This window comes from Micrasema longulum, unplaced genomic scaffold (genome assembly GCF_059751315.1).
Source record: "Micrasema longulum isolate JH-2025_06_02 unplaced genomic scaffold, ASM5975131v1 h1tg000144l, whole genome shotgun sequence".
In the NCBI taxonomy this organism is placed as follows: domain Eukaryota; kingdom Metazoa; phylum Arthropoda; class Insecta; order Trichoptera; family Brachycentridae; genus Micrasema; species Micrasema longulum.
Window position 1 is genome coordinate 180,213 of NW_028277350.1, and position 17,877 is coordinate 198,089.

Below are 17,877 nucleotides of genomic sequence, written 5' to 3' on the forward strand. Positions count from 1 at the left end.
TCATTGTAGGGACGATGTGAATGTACTGCAAAAAGATGCCCCCGATTTCATGTCCAATACTGATAAGAGTTGCATTAAATGTGATATCGGATTTTACAGAAAATGATGACAATGCTTTCTTTAGTCATCACACTATTTCTGGTGAAACGTTAAAACGTTCGTTTCTTCGTGCTAAAGCACGTGTGTGTTATGTATTATGGACTATGAAGCCTACAGGTGCAATAAGTGGTCGAATTTGCGAAGATTCAAGATACAACGTAAACAAACATTTTGCATTACAATGTATTTCAACAGAGAGGGAAAACATTTTTGAGAAGGGAATATGAAAGTCTTGGCATTTACAGGGCTTATGACCTGTCATTGGCTGGTTTAAGTGGCCACTTTACACACTGTGAAACATTCACCATTCTGCCCATGTTTGAACATCCACATTTCCTCAACTCTTCCATCTGTTGACTTTTGTAAAGTAAAAGAGCTGAAACCTTTATCACGTGGGTGAGATTCAACCGGCTGAACCAAATCACCTACTAGGCAACGCCTGAAAAAAATTTTTTATACTTCGTCTTTTACCAGGTAGTAATTCAACAATGTTTGAGTGTGTCCAAATGCTTGCAGACTGGCTGGATTTCCTCCCGAGGGAGTTATTCATTTTAAATTTATTTCAACAGAGAGGGAATTTTTTTTTGAGAAGAGAACATGGACTATTTTACTTCACAGAAGTCAACAGATGGAAGAGTTGAGGAAATGTGGATGTTCAAACATGGGAAGAATGGTGAATGTTACACAGTGTGTAAATTGGCCACTTAAACCAGCTAATGACCGGTCATAAGCCCTGTAAATGCCTAGACTTCCATATTTCCCTCTCAAAAATGTTTTTCCTCTTAATCAATTTAAATATGAGTAACTCCCTAGGGAGGAAATATAGCCAGTCTGCAAGCATTTGGACCTACTCAAACATTGTTAAACATTTTGCAGTCGTACCAACTTATCAAGCAATTAAGAATTATCATCTGGATAACATATATCTGCATCATCAAGGAGTGGAAGAAGTAAGCTCTGGACTAATGTTTGCTTTACGTTAATTGGCAAGATTATTATGCATAGTTCAGGTAAATGAAATGTGAATAAATGTACTAAAAGTATTTAGCTTGGTACTCACAAGTATGGATTTGTACAATACTATTTGATTTAAATATTATATTCTGGTTAGTTTGTTTCGTCAATTAGGAAGTCTGAAGACGAAAATATTACAGGGGCATACAACTTTTGTGTAAAATATTTACGTTTTAACGAATTTTTAAATTGATTTTTATTGCCTTACAAAGGAGTGATTGATGCGTGTGGCTATCGTTTCTGAGAACACAGATTCGATACCCGGTAAGGTTGAATTAATCATGAAATACCTTACAGTCTTTGGATTGGCATCTTAGTCGAATTCGACTATCTTTAAATTTATAAAACCTACTTATTTGTCTATTTATTCACAAATTTTATTCACATATAAAGGCGGACATTCTTCCTACTTTCCCAAACCGTTCAGTTTGAGAAAATAAGAAGTGTAAATAGACATTCTGGGTATAATTACAAATTATTATAATTTCGTACAAAAATAAACTGAAAATCCACACGATACTATAAAGAGGGAAGAGGGGATGGGAAAACAAATAATTTAGATAGTGTGTTTAATTAAAAAATACTTCTCCACGAAAACGCGACATGTTGGCCTTGACACTTGTGACGTCAAGATTCGTAACGATGTTCTATTTTGATTTAAACGATCACAAACAAAGGTCAAAATTTAACATAATCATGAGGTATTAGGGGCTTAGCTAATGCAATGAACAGTTTTCGAGGGAATTTAAAATTATAAATTTCAAAATATGGTTTATACTGTTAGTATGTACAAAAATGTTATATTTTTAAATCAACATTATTTCATTGACCTTTATTAAATTATAATTGTTAAAAAATGGATATATTTTTATTTGCAAGCGTTGTTCGAGTGTAAGGCGTACCATCATTATTCATCTGAATAATATTTAGCAATATTATTGTTACAGAGCACAAATGTAATAAAAAACTTTCATCATTAGCTTGACAAGAGACATTATTTCTATTCTTAAGTTCCATCACGACAAAATGCCAAAATAATGTCCATTACAATCTCCCTTTATTTTGAGGGACAGGCAATCAATAACGGAATCTACTCCTGCGGGTCAATTTAAAAGGGGTTAATATAATAAATGGATGTCGAGTAATAAGGGATTAATATCAAAATTACAAAAATAAGAAATGATCATGAAATTAATAATACTCGTAAATTAAATAAAATAGCAAGATATTTTGAATTATAAATTCAAATAATAAAATCGTTTAATATATTATACTACAAAATATACTATAACAGATAAGAAAAAGGTCATACGTTTTTAATAATTAATAAGGTTTCGAGGTTTGAAACCTTAAAAACGTACTATCTCAAAGCTAATTTTTTGACATTCATTCTTTATATCCGATAATTGATTAGTGACTAAATAAATTACTAAAATATTCTTTGGGCACCTCGCAGTAGTGCTGTCATATGCGCTCACAGACGTATGTGAGCACCCCGGTGAATGAGGTAAAACCAATATTTTATATCCACCCTGCCAGGAATCGAACCCATGACCTCAAGAATGGTAGGCAAACGCGCCAAATACTACACGACGAGGCGGACTTATGGTCGTTCAATTTCCCTTTTCCAGGATTTTTACCTGAGAGTAGCCATCGATTCATAAACGCTCATCTGGGGTTCTGGTTCTATTTCACACTAAGAACAGTATTCTCATTAGCCCAGACACAATCGATAGCTGAAAAAAGTAATCGGGTGGAAGATAAGGTGTCTTTTTACAGAAGTTTTTGTGGGGATACGTTAATACTTTTTTGTAATGTCTATTTTTTGTAAATGAATAAAAATAAATTAAATTAAATAGCGAGATATATTGATTTGTAAAATCAAATAAAAAAAAACAAAAAATATATTATGTAAAAAAATATACCACAACAAATAAGAAAAAAAGTATGTTTTTATTTATTTATCTATTTGAATAAAATGCATAAAATTTTCAGTGTTTTTATTACGTTTATTTATTTATACGTGGATATATATTATAAAAAAATAATAACTCTACGAGGCCAATCGCCCGTGTTGAATAAGGATACTATCTATTTTTTGTAAATGAATAAAATTAAATAACGAGAAATATTGATTTGTAAAATCAAATAAAAAAATCCTAAAATATATTATGTAAAAAAATATACCACAACAAATAAGAAAAAAGGTATGTTTTAATTTATTTATCTATTTGAATAAAATGCATAAAATTTTCAGTTTTTTTAATTACATTTATTTATTTATACGTAGATACATATTATAAAAAAAAAATAACTCTACGAGGCCAATAGCCCGTGTTGAATAAGGATACAAAATAAAAAAAAATAAAAAAATGGTAAGTGGAAGCATGCATATTATTAAAGAATACTTAAAATAAAAATGATTACATAAACCTACATTTTGATAAACATCTGGACAACTGTATGCAATGCCTCGCAGCAGTCTCCTGCAATGGTCTCTTCCCTAAGACGAAATTCAAACTTGTACAATTTTCCTAAATATGGCTTTCGTTTTGGAGAACTTAGTATGATCATCCAGGACATTGAGCATCTCGGGGCAACAAAAGATATTTTCTTGTGAGCGAAAGTCGTACGTGTTTTTGGTATTATATAATTCAAATTACAGGAAAACCTCGAAAGAGCATTCTGCTGGAAGCTTCCCTTGTAACCACGTGACCAGAATGAGTCAATGTCTCTTTTAAAAAAAAGTCTAATGTCCAGTACCTTCATAAATTGAAACAATGTCTCGGAAGGAAAAGTTGGGGGACATCCAAGTATTACTCTAAGCAATAATGTTTATATACATACATATAAGGGCGGGTATATTGCCCTAAGGACTTTTCTTCCCCCCTACCTAAATAATGTGTAAATAATTAGTTGATTAAAAAAAAATGTTAGATAATAATATATGTATTAGTATGAATGACTTAAATAGGTGTTAACATAAGTTGTGTCAGTTTTTTTCCAAATTCCGGACACAGGGAAAAATACTTTACTTAACTCTTTGGAGACCTGAATTAAATCTGACAGTTGTAAATAATATTAGATATAATAAAATTATTTGAAAATTTTCAATGATTTCTTTTTCCTTATTTATTAATTAATATACATTAGTTTCGATGGGACGAGCAATTAGTTGACACATAAGTAGGTATATCACCACAAACATAGGATCAGAAACACAAAAAAATATTATAAAAACATATATACGGCACATCAATATGATAAACAGTAAACTTAAACATTCGGAAAATCATCAATTAGTTTCCCACTTAAATCTCTCCCAATAAGAAAAATCCAGTACTTAGATAGTCTCTTGAAAATAGTTTTTGTGCCTGAGGGCTTAATACGCCCTTCCAAAATATTGAACAGAGAAGTCTCTGAGCAAAAGTCGTACGGGTTTTGGGTATCACATAATTTGTTCTTTGGGAAAATCTCGTACAGAGATTTTGCTGAGACCTCTCCTTATTATTTTACCAGAAGTATGTTAGTGCTTCTTTTAGGTACAGTTGTCTCATATCCAGCGCCTTCGTGTATTGGAACAACTGTTCTGAAGGGTATGTTGGAGGGGCATAGAGGTTATTACTATGTTAATTTAAACATACATAAGGTTTTAAGGGGAGTTTTTTTTATCAATATGGGAAATACAAAAAAAAAATTCTCAACAAAAAATAACAATGATAATAAAAAAATATATAAAACATACATAAATTTAAATATATTAAAAAATAAATCATGCATGTTGTAACGGAGAGAAATCACGTGCATAACGAAGGTCGAACTGCCAAAATGTGAATGCCATTTTAAGCGGGATTACGAATTGCAACCCAGCGGAAAAAAATAGGCGCCGTCGAAAAGATTAGATTACCAACAATCCGAAACTAAAACCTTACATTATTATTTGATTAATGCGACCAATAAAATCGCAAAGTTACTGTTCGTTTGGACATACTCAGGGTCTCAAAGGGTTCATGTATGAAAACTTAATATTTTTCAAAAATATTTCAATAACTATGATTGAATAATTAATATGAATGACGGCATGTATTTAAAAAAAAAATAGTTTGAAAAATACTGGAACTTAATTCAGAATCCCTGTTTTTTGTACCTACATTTTTGCCGTGTAAGCCCAGTAGCAGGGCTTGAAGTGTGAAACTCACGATAAATATAATGTTGTTGAAAAATCACATTAGCACCACTGCTTTTTTTTGGTTAATGTTATTTTTAAAACCCACTCAAATCATAATAACCACAGATAATGAATGTCACAAACTAGAGGAGGTGTAGAGCTAGGTACCGGTATTAAATGGATGTACAGGCCATGACTATGTGTTATTCTATATTTTTAAATCAATAAAGTAATATATTATGAAATCAAAAATGAATGAAAATGTAACAAATCGCGCCTTTTGAACGAAAACGACTTATCTAAAAAAAAACTTAAAATGAGTTAGATCATAAAACAGCTTCAATGAACATTATCTATCTTTCTGCATTTAAAAAATGCAACATTCGGGTGGGAATAGGACAAAACCGTTACATCGGTCTCTTTATTACTCAGAGAATTTAGATTCCGTGTTAGTACGGAAGCGACGCTATCAGTGTTGTGTTTATATTGCTGTGTGAAGGGCGCAACGCAGACAAACATATAGTGACCGGAAGCCGGTTGAGTCGATTTCATTCCGATACAAATGGCAATCTTACTTTGTTTTTTAAATATTAAAACGACCAATTTAGCTTCGTAATTGTTTTTTTCCGACCTTCCGATAGTCTTAGTGACTTATTTAAGTTTATGTCATTTCGTGAAAAAATATAAACATGTGTTTGGTGACCTGATCTGACCTAATAAAAATTATGTCATTATCTTATTTATCAAAGTGTATTTGTTGGTTTGTTTTTTTTTACAATTTAATTATGACTCGTTAAATAAATGCCTTGTTTAAACTTATAATAATTTATTTTTAATACGCTTTTTTTAATAGATTCATAGCTGAATCCTTAGGTATAATTTCAACTCAAAATTTGGTGCTTAATTCGAAAAATAAGAATCGATCGAATAAAGAATACGAAGGTGTTACAATTTACATTCTTTGCTTGCAGTTTTCCAAAAAGTTGATTTTTTGAGTTGAGTCGTTTTTGTCCTAAAGGTGCGAAACGTAACCTAAAAAAATCGCAAAAAAAAAATGTTGATGTTTATTGATTCTATTAAATAAAAAAATATTTTTTTTTTTTAAATTTTCATTCTTTATTTATTTATATAAAGATAGATATTACAACAAAAAATCAAGGTATTCCTACAAAAACTACTGTAAATCGACATCTTATCTTCCACTCGATTACTTTTTTAGCTATCGATTGTGTCTGGGCTGATAAGAATACGGTTCCTACCATTCATTAGGTCATGGGTTCGATTCCTGGCTGGGTGGATATAAAACATTGGTTTTTAACTCATTCACCTGGGTGCGTCTGTGAGCGCCTATGACAGCACTTCTACGTGGTGCTTAAAGAATATTTAAGTAATTTGTTTAGTCAGTAACTAATTATCGGATATAAAAAACGAATGTCAAAAAATTGAGCTTTGAGATAGTACGTTTTTAAGGCTTAAAAAATCAAACCCTATTAATTTATTCTTTCAAAATTACACACGTTTCATATTTCTGAATTTATTAAGGCTTTTTAGGCTGTGCCTGTGTTAAGCCATAATAGTTAACGAAAAAAATTCATGGTGAAATTAATGATTCATTTACAACAATCCAGAAAAACCAAGTGTAAATAATAAGATTCTAAAGAAGACAGCGTACAAAAATAATCAGATATAAATATTTAAATATAAATTATACAAATTTAGTTACATACATAATCGAATATACAAAATAACTGTACCAGTGAAATCAATGGAAAATAATACAAAAACATAAAAATAAACTTATAAATATGTACTTTTATGTATGTGTGTATGTATATATGTATATGTGTATATATATGTGTTAATATGTGTATACGAGTAAGTATATATTTCATTTATCTGTGCTTTCTATTAACTTGTAAAATAATATAATGTATTAAAATGTAATTGCCTAGCTTGGAACGAGGTAAGTACCCTTGTTAGCTGGGCAAAATGATCAAAAAATGTATATATGATAAAATGTATAATTAAATGTAATGAATAAACAAGCCTGCTTAACGTGCCCAAGATTTTATTTTCATGTTTATATTTTGATTTATTTTTATACCTTTTTGTTTTTTTACAATATACATAAGAGGTAAAACAGAATATTAAGAAAATAAAGAATAATTACAATGCAATGAAATACATATTTACAGTAAAAATATTGAACAAAAAAAATCTCACAAAGGCATGGCCTGTTCGTGGGTATACAAGAAATGTTTATGAATTTTTTACTCCTATAATAAATAGACAGGTATAATATTTTTGTATTATATAAGAAAGAGAAAATAAAATATTCTGTTAAAGATAAGAAAGTACTTTTTTATTTTATCGTAATTATTTATATAATCTACAGGTTTCAGTTTTTTAACTTTATAAACATCAACAGATGGGAGAATTAAAGGAATATAGATGTTTTAATGTAGGCAGAATGGTGAATGTTATTCAGGGTGTAAGGTGGTCACTTAATCAATTTATTTTTTATTCAGAAAACATACGGTCATACATAAAAAGTTTTAAAAACAACGAATTTCTAAGATAAAAAGACCAATCAAGTTTTCATAAATTATGCAAAAGATTTAAACATATAATGGAGGTTATCATTGGTAATAAATAAAAATACCGAATGCACATCCCGAGCCATCCACGCACACACATATGAACACACATATAAAACATACACAAACATATACATAGCATAAACCACTCAAGATGCACATTCAGCAACTATCTCAAATAATCAACTTGATGAAAAAAAAATCTGTACAAATGCAACGTGCAGTTAAAAATGTCTACATGAATACTGAGTCCATTATAATTTCTACAGGTACGTCTAATGAATGAATTCGAGGTATAATTGTTTTTACAAGTTGGTATATAAAAAAGGGACTTTAATCTGGTATAGCGAAGAGGACAACGGAAACCAATATTTAGTAAAAGGTACGGCGAATCAACCATATCATTTATAATTTTAAAAAGAAAAATGTAAGGCGCCTTTTTTGTAGTGATTCTATATTAAAATTAATCAAAGATGCGCCGTAATCATTTTCAATATTACCAAAACGATATTCCAGGCTCCTTATAAATTTTTAAAAATGTTCTCGATTTATTTATTTATGCTTTATTAAGTTAGTTCATAACATTTTAAGAACTAATATAAACTCAATAATAATAATAAAATTACAATGTTTTTATCAAAATTTCTCAATAAAATATTTTTTCAAATTAATTTGAAATATTTCAATTTTATCTATTTCTTTTATTTTTTCAGGTAACTCATTGTACAGTTTCCATCCCTTGTACAATGAGTTTTGAGATTCTGTTTTTTTCCTTATTGGTAATCTTATCCTTTTTTTACCCCTTGTTTCATATGTATGACATTGTTCGTTAAATTTTATTATTGTTTTTATTTTATTCATCCCCTTAATTATTTTATTTATAAAAATTGCCACATTATATTTTATTTGTTGCTTTACTGTGAGCAAGCCAATTTCTTTGTCCATTCTTTCTACATTATAATATTTATATTTTTTTAGTATAATCCTCATTGCCTTATTTTGAAGAATTTGTATATTTTGAATTTCTCCTTCATTACATAAAAAAAGAATGGAAGAACAGTAATTTATTTTATTTATATATACAATATACTGAGGGGACCATACACATCTGGGACATCTAGCTGATGACAGGTCATAAGCCCTGTAAATGCCTAAACTTCCATACTCCCTTCTCTCAAATATTTTCCATTTCTGTATTAATTTGTTAATATATATTTTTCTGTAGAAGATAGCGTTTGTTATCACGGCAATGGACTAGCACGTGAAGCGTAAGACTAATCACTTTACATTTTAGGTAGCAAAAATGGTCTAGAAACGCTGCATCTTAAGTCCAAATTATGTCCTATTATTCATTGATGATATGGTAATAATAATGATGATGTAGCAATCGAGTCTATTACGCTCGTCCAGGGTGTTGGTTCTGTTTCAAACACAGAACTGTATTCTTCAACCGCCTGGCACTCTCATTAATTTTAATTGACCATCACCCGCGCCATAATCTCCTCACCTAAAATTCTCTCTTCGTCATCCTTCCTCGCACACTATATCAAGTCACTATGGGCCGACTCAGACACCATCGATCACGGAGACTAATACCATGGGTGTGGTGTAATGCACCACAAATGGATGGTGTTAATATGGTGCACCCTAACACCATAAATCAAGACGGGGATTGCACAAACACAAACACACAGATAAGCACACAATACCTCTACACACATATAAATACTTTTAATACGCAACGAGAGTTATCTTAAATTTTTTTAAAATAAAATTCAAGAAATGGGAAAAGATGACTGGAAGATGATGGGAATTGCTGACGAGTTGTATGTATGCAACTCAGCAGGACTTTAATTTAAGAATATTTTGTAAATATTTTTGAAAAAAAAATTAAAATGATGTAAGTAAAAAAAATGACTACTGTATAACGTTCTAAATTTGTTGCAGGAGAGAGTGAAAACATTTTTAAGAAGGGAATCTAGAAGTCATTTACAGGGCTTATGACCTGTCATTGGCTGGTTTAAGAGGCCACTTTACACACTGTGTAACATTCACCATTCTGCCAGTGTTTAAACATCAAAATTTTCTCAACTCTTTCATATGTTGACTTTGGTGAAGTAAAAGAGCGGAAAATTTTATCTTGTGGGTGAGATTAATTCGACTGAACCATTTCGCCTAATAGGCAAATAGCAATGAAATATATTTTTAATTTTTATACTTTTTTTATACCAGTTAGTTTAATTAACAATGTCATCTTCAAAATAGCTTTGTCTTCAAAGGTGTCAAAAATTACAATAATCTTCCCGATGAACTAAAACTGAGTATGTTGAAATGTTTGCAGACATTCTTGATTTCCTCCCTTGGGAGTTATCTAAGTGTCTCTGTTCACTCTGTTGCAACAAATGTGGATCTAAATAACTCCAACTACAGAAACGGCATGGTGGTTTGTTTTTTGGTTTTATTTTTTTAACTCAACAACAGGGCAAGAATCCAAATCAAATTAATGAATAACAGTACAGAAACCCAGACTTGAGAAAAAAAACATTAAATTTTTGTGTTCTTGGGTATTTTAGCCATAACACCACTTAGGCCGCCATGTCGGTTACCACCTTTTGCATTTCAATATTAAAATTTAAAGTGAGACTTTTATTAAAAGTATAATCATTTAGCCAGTTTGCGTTCTAGTACAATTTTTCATGTTTGTTTTTATTAACATATGTTTTTTCCATTTGTGATATTAAATTAGTTTATTTTACAAAATATTTAACAAATTTATAAACCTACGAGTATTTAAGTATTAATATTAGGGATGTAACGATTCCGATACCGATACCGATATAATCGGCAGGCCGATATATCGGCATCGCCGATTATATTCAACCGATATTAAGAGTTTGAAAAGCGAGCAGAACTTACACTATTTTTTACTACAATTTTGCTATGTTTTTAATACATTTTACTATGTTTTTACTACATTTTTTACCATGTTTTTACTCCATTTTTTACTTTGTTTTTCACTTTGTCCTGTATTTTTATAACTGTTTCTATAAATTGATTACTGTTTTTTATATTTTTTGACTGTTTTAGAACGGGGTAAATAACCCTAGTTAGACAGTCAAAGCAACTTTACATAAATTATAATTTTGTGTATGTAATATAATGATAATAAATAAATAATAAATAAATAAACTAACAACGTGCACGCGACGTTACCGCTCTGACGTTCACTTTTCAATCTACAGGCATTCAGGCGAAAAGAATACTCATCTCGTTAATTACAAATATGAACAGGAATAATGTAAATAATGTTCCTGTTGAGTCAGTCACAAAGATATCAAAATAAGATTTTCACAGGTATCTGGAATGCTTGTGACAGTTTGATTAAAAAACAGAAGAACATGAGCCTTTATCAAACCTTTAGCAAACCCTGAGCAAGATGAGGTGGAATCGTATATAAGATGTCCAAATATTCCAATTAAACAAGACCCAAAGAACTATTGGCGCAATGAAGATAAAAAATACCCGAAATTGAAAGCACTTGCGCAAAAATACTTGTCTTATCAACTGAGCTCAGTTGCCTCAGAGCGTTTGTTTTCAACTGCAGGTCTCATACAAAATGATTTGCGTAACAGCTTGTCTGCTAATAATTTGGACAAACTTTGTTTTCTTAACAAAAATCTACCAAAACCTAACTTTAATTACTGACCTTATCTTTTGTATCGGTTTACTTTACCACTTTGTGTAATTGAATGATAATTATTTTCTTAATTAGCGCTTTGATTGCTTGATAATATTCTTTATTAATCTAACTAACTAACTAACTAACCATCACGCCATTTCCCCAGGGGGGTAGGCAGAGAGTATAGAACGCCACACCACTCTGTCCTGGCACACTTCCTTTGCTTCCTTCACATTCATACATCTTCTCATGCACGCACGTCGATTATTCCGACTTTTCACATGACCATATAAATAAATGTTTTCTTCAAATGTTAATTTAACATTTTGGTTTACAACCTTCTCAAGGTTCAGTCTCTAATAAATATAGGTAACTTTTATGCAGAATAAAGACAATTATTAATTATTTATTTGTTTTTTTTTATATTTCTACTAAGCCACCGATATCGGTATCGGTATCGCCGATTATTTACTTTAATGATCGGTATCGGTATTGTCTCGGCAAAATTATGTATCGTTACACCCCTAATTAATATTAAAAAATATATACACTCGCCAAGGGCATTAAAAATAATGAAAATGGTTCTTCAATGGAATTATTTGGGTTAATGATAAGAACGCAAACATTCATTTTTAATTTATACACATATATATGTACATATTGGTTTGTGTGCATTTTTCAAGGCGTGAAGTCGTAGGGTAGTGTGGGGTGACTTGGATCATATAAATGGGCCCTTTAAACCCTAAACTGCCATTATTTGTTATTCTCCCGCTCTTTTTATAGCCCTTTATAGCGCTACAGGAATCATGTATGCTGATATTGGCTACACTTACCCCAACTGTTGCTGGAGGAAAGCTAATATTGGCTACAATATTTCAGTGGAAGAATGACTAAGCATGATAGTCACTTTTTTATAAATTTTTAAGGATATCAGATATTAGTTAGGTATAAAAATGTGCATTTTTTTTTTACTAAAAAACAAAAAATTAAAAAGCAAATAGTAAATAAACTTTTTTTCTTTTTCTTTTTTAAATACAAAAAAAATGGTATTAACAAATTAATACAATAATGAAAATTAAATAACAGTATGTGTATTTGATAATAATGGTACCTAGACATACAGGGTGTTCTTTAAACCCTGTCACATCTGAAACCACGACGATCAGTATGGGCAAGAAGACATATTAGCATATTTTAAGAAGTATTTAGAACGAAGAAAATTTAAAAAAATAAAACACTAAATAAAACAAATGGTTGCTTACTTCTGCAGGGGAGAAGTGAGGGGGGCGCGGCTGTGCGGTTGACAGTGTATCAGGCTCCCCCCTCTCCTTCCTCGTTTCTCCCCTACAGAAGAAGTTTCTCTCCCCTCTTTTACTGGAGACAAATTTAAAATCAATCTGAAAAAGCACATGATGAGACGAGACATAAAATGACTAGACAATTCAATTTCTAATGTAACCCTAACGGGTTTTTAAAAATTGTAAATAAGTAAATAAAAAAAATTAAGCAACCATTTGTTTTTTATTTATCTTTTATTTTTTAAGATTTTAGTCATTCAATTTTTTTTTATATGCTAATATGTCTTCTTGCTCATACTGATCATCGTGGTTTCGGATGTGACAAGGTTTAAAGAACAACCAGTATTAAAAATATTTGAAAAAATAATTTCAGAAAGAGTATAAGACAATAACAATACACATCAAGAACAGAGAAAAAATGCATGAAAAAGAAAGTTTTAATATATGTAAATAACATATTATTCATAAATTTATTGTTTTAGTTTGTAAGTAAGTGCGAGTGATACTTTAATCCACAAATTTGGAATATCCAGTAACCGGTGTCATCGCTTTCGCGACATCTTCGAGACTGGTATTTTTAGTAAGGAGTTGCCGAGTATAATGTATTGTTTTCAATGGAAAATGATAAGTTGCTTCTTGTAGTCGTCGCTCTATATTTCAGGTCGATCATTTAGCGCAAATGTGTGTCATTGATCAATGGAGTTTGTTCCTCCACAGGTTCATCTATTCAATACATCTCTCTTGTAATATGTTGATCTTAATATTTCTCTAGAGAGTAAAATCCAGCCCCGGTCTACAAATATTTTAAGAAACTCAAAATATTATTAATAAACGAGTTTCTATTTTTCTGCAGGTTGAATCCCGTCGCTTCCATTTATCGCCTCCTAACCCCTAACGTCCCATAGCCTTTAATTTGTTTGACATTACATTTTTCGCCCTGATTTGTTTTTGGCCATATTAATATTTATAATATGGTTTTTATATCTTTCTGGGGTCACGATTTATTCCGCCGCTAATGGCTTAAGAAGAAAATTGCAGAAGGAAGCCGTAAGAGTATATTTATATTTTATCCGGAGACTGATATTATTACTTTTTGTTTTATTTGAAATTAATTCATAAACCCTTACGGATTATTAATTCATTTAACAATATACTCTTTCGTTTTAATTTCATACCGTGTAGTTGATGATAATATAATATAATATAATAACACATTTTTGAAAAGGTTGTCTGATTTTTTTTTATAGTTTTGTCTGGTGGTTTATTGTATAATTTTAGTCCCCGGTTTATAAGTCTAGATTGTCATTATCTCGTTTATTGATGTTTTTTATTTTTATTTATTGTTAATATAAACAGTCGTAAATGCAGACAAAAAAAACAAACAAAATATACAGAGAACAAAACTAATGACAGGTATACACAGAAATACGTGAAATATACATAAATCGGATTATTCGCCAGTGTAATTATGTTTTATATAATAGCTGTGAAGGTTAGTGAGCAAGGGTGGACATCAGGCGCGTTCTATCTGTACATACTGTGGATGCGGCACATCCCTTGAATATTAAAAAAAAATAATATGTATTTTATTATTAAAAATTATAATAAGAAAAAAATTCTAAAAAAATTCCTAAAATTATCTCAGAAAATGTTCGAGCACACACAATTTACAATTTTAAACAATATTTTCAGTATGCGTACGTATGCGCATTGCATATATCAAGGTACCTTGGCCTTGATAGTTGATAGTATTCGTTTGATACGCTGGAATTTGGATACTACTGAGTCCAGTCTTGTTAGAAATGCTCGGATTTCCGCGCACGCGCATTACAGTTCGTAACGTTGTCGTATTGTCCTACAAGACTCACAGAGATTAGAGCATCCAACTTGAGTAATGCAAAGAAAAAACGACTCTAATAACGTTTAGTATAAAGTTTTAAATAGCGTGTTATTGAAATTAATCAAAATTTTAGAACATCTCGAGTTTAAGGTACTGTCTATGTCCAAATGCTGACAGCTTCGCCGATAGACGCGCCTGCTCTCGTGCTCGGTTCAAATGAATTGTTCAAATGAATCGGTTCAAATGAATGAAATTATAAATATAAGTGATTAATTTTCATAATGGAAAACTTGCAAAGGATCATTTTCATAATACAATAATACAATCTCAAGCGCACTTTACAAAAGTGATTCTATGCAATATTTATTTTCATTGGATATCTACCCATATGTGCTGTCGCACCTACTAAATGTAAAAACATGATTATTTTTGTCAGCATCCCTACTGATAATATTCACCGCACGCGCCTGGTAGACATGTGGGTGAATATTATTGCACAAGTGTCAAAAAGATATAATACATTTATTTATTTATTTTATTTTATAAGTTTAATGCATTCATTATTTACATATTTAATACCAGGGAATCTATTTATAAACTAGCAAATTAGAAAATGAATACGGAGCGTCCTCTGGTTAAGATAGTTTCCATCTAACATGGCTCAGCGCTCAGCCTGTTCTAAGATGGAGATTTTTTACGTTTTAAAGTATAAGTACTTCTTTATTAATATAACAACAACAAAAAAAGTTTTTAAGACTAATTTTACTTGTAAGTTAAATTTCGAGGTTGGATCTTTAATGCAATTTATAGCGTTACTAGAATTTATAACTAACTGAACTTTTTTGTAATATTCTTATTTATTTAATATAACCGTAGAATTACCTCTGTCAGCTTTTGAGATAATGAGGCTACGTTCAGAGATTTTTGATTTTATTGATTTTATTATGGAATAATCTGACAAATAAGGGTTGTTTTTACATTTTTATTTTGTATTTACATTCTTATATATACATTCAAATAAAACTTATGTTCTTATAATTGTTTTTACCTTATACTTAAATGATTTTAATTTAAATTCTTTTAATATTATGTTAATAAAATTTGTATAAAACCACTCACCGATTTATCTGTCTACCGGTTTCCGTAGACCGGTAGACAGATAAGTCGGTGAGTGGTTTTATACAAATTTTATTAACATAATATTAAAATGTTGGACCGCAAAGTTAATGCTTTGAATATTAATAATATTAAATACTTTTGTTTCCATAATTATATAAAATCACGATTTACAACCCCTGCTTGCACTTGTATTTAACATAGAAATTTGTTTAGTCTCCCACCAGTCTGACCCGGTCACTGGTAAAAATTTATAATTAAAAGTGGAATAAAACTATATACGTATTTTTATTATTATAATAAAGTACATATATGTGCTAAGAATACATAATGTTACGTAAACATAAATAATAAAGTAAAATATATATTTAAAAAAACAAATACAAAGTAATGTAATACATAAGAATACAAATAATATGTGTACCAATTATACAAAGTAAAACGTTTATTAATTTTATAGATTAAATATAAAATAAAATTTTATTCATATGAAATGGAAAAACTACTAAATAAAAAAATGTGTTTTAAAATGCGTATTTTAAATGATCTTGTAGTATAATCAAAGAGATCAAAAAGGGGAAGGTTAAAATCATACACACGAGCTAAACGTATAAGTGGAGAGTTCTGGGCATAGTTCGTATGAACTGCTGGAACATGTTATAGAGTCGTAAGTGATATTTTTCTGATATTATCTGGTAAACTAAATCTAGAGTACATTGTGAATTGGTGAAGAAAACTATGGGGTAAATGCATTTATCAATACGGGAAAAAAACATGTAAAATAAAAATTTTAAGTTATCTTCAGTTTTTTTTTTAAATATAAGTAATTGGAAAATATGAAACAGAAAAAATAAGAAATAGATGTAGAGCGAAAATCATTAAATTAAATTAATATAATTTATTTAGGAATAAATACGAAAGCAAATAAAAAGGTTACCTGGAAAAGAAAACATTGACATTTATATTTTTGACCAAGTTTATAAATGAATTATTAGAAGAAGAGAGGCCGAAGGCAGATTTTTATTACCAATGCAGTGCCCTATGCACCAATGCGTAAAAAAGAATGATGGTGATAAGTTGATTAATTTATGGACGTGTACATCAAAATGCAGTAGAACTCCGTTTATCCGAACTTCAGTCACCCGGATTGCCAAATATCCGGATCGCTTTTAGGAATTTAAAATTAACCAAATAAATAAAGTTAAAATGAGTTTCTTTGTCAAAGCAATATACTTTGCTGGACATGTTCAAGTAAGCTTTTAATGCGATTCCAATTCGCTATATTATTTTCAAAAGCAATAAAAAAGTGATCTTATAGTAAATTTTACGTTTTATTTCAAAGCTTTGCCTTGGTGGGATTTTAGTCACTAATAATGTCGGCCTCGTGATGTAATGGTCGGCGTATTTGCCTACAATGCAAGAGATCTCGGGTTCGATTCCCGACATTTTTGACATATTTATTTAAACGTGTGTTTTCACACTAGAATATTTCATAACCCCTGGACTGGTACCAAAAGCGTAAGAATGATCACCATACCTTCATGTGAAAAAAGTGATCAAGGTACGCTGCGATTTGGTGTATCAATGCAGTGCCCTATGCGCCATTAGGTGCGAAAAGGGAATAATGATGATGATGAATAATAATTGAAATGTTAAAAGTGTAAAAATGTATTTCAAGGTAAGAAATAAAAACTTATGTAACTGAGGAGAATTAGTTTTTTGGTACGAACAAAAAAAACCTTCCCTTAATTTGTCTTAATTTTAGAAATCATCCAATAATCGGAAATTCTGCATATCCGGCCAAAGTCTGCCATTCATTAATCCAGATAATTGTAGTTTTACTAAAGTTAATACTTTGTAATTTTTGTTTTAATTTAGATTATTAGTATGTGTTGATTAAAAAAAAATAAGCATCACACAATACAAAAACATAATCATCGTCAACCCCATTCTAGCACCCAGTGGTGCACGGGGCATTACAACTAAATGCAGCATGGTTCGATCATTTGTTACATTAAGGTAAGATGATCAATCTTACGCTTCGGGTGCCAGTCCAGGATCAACGA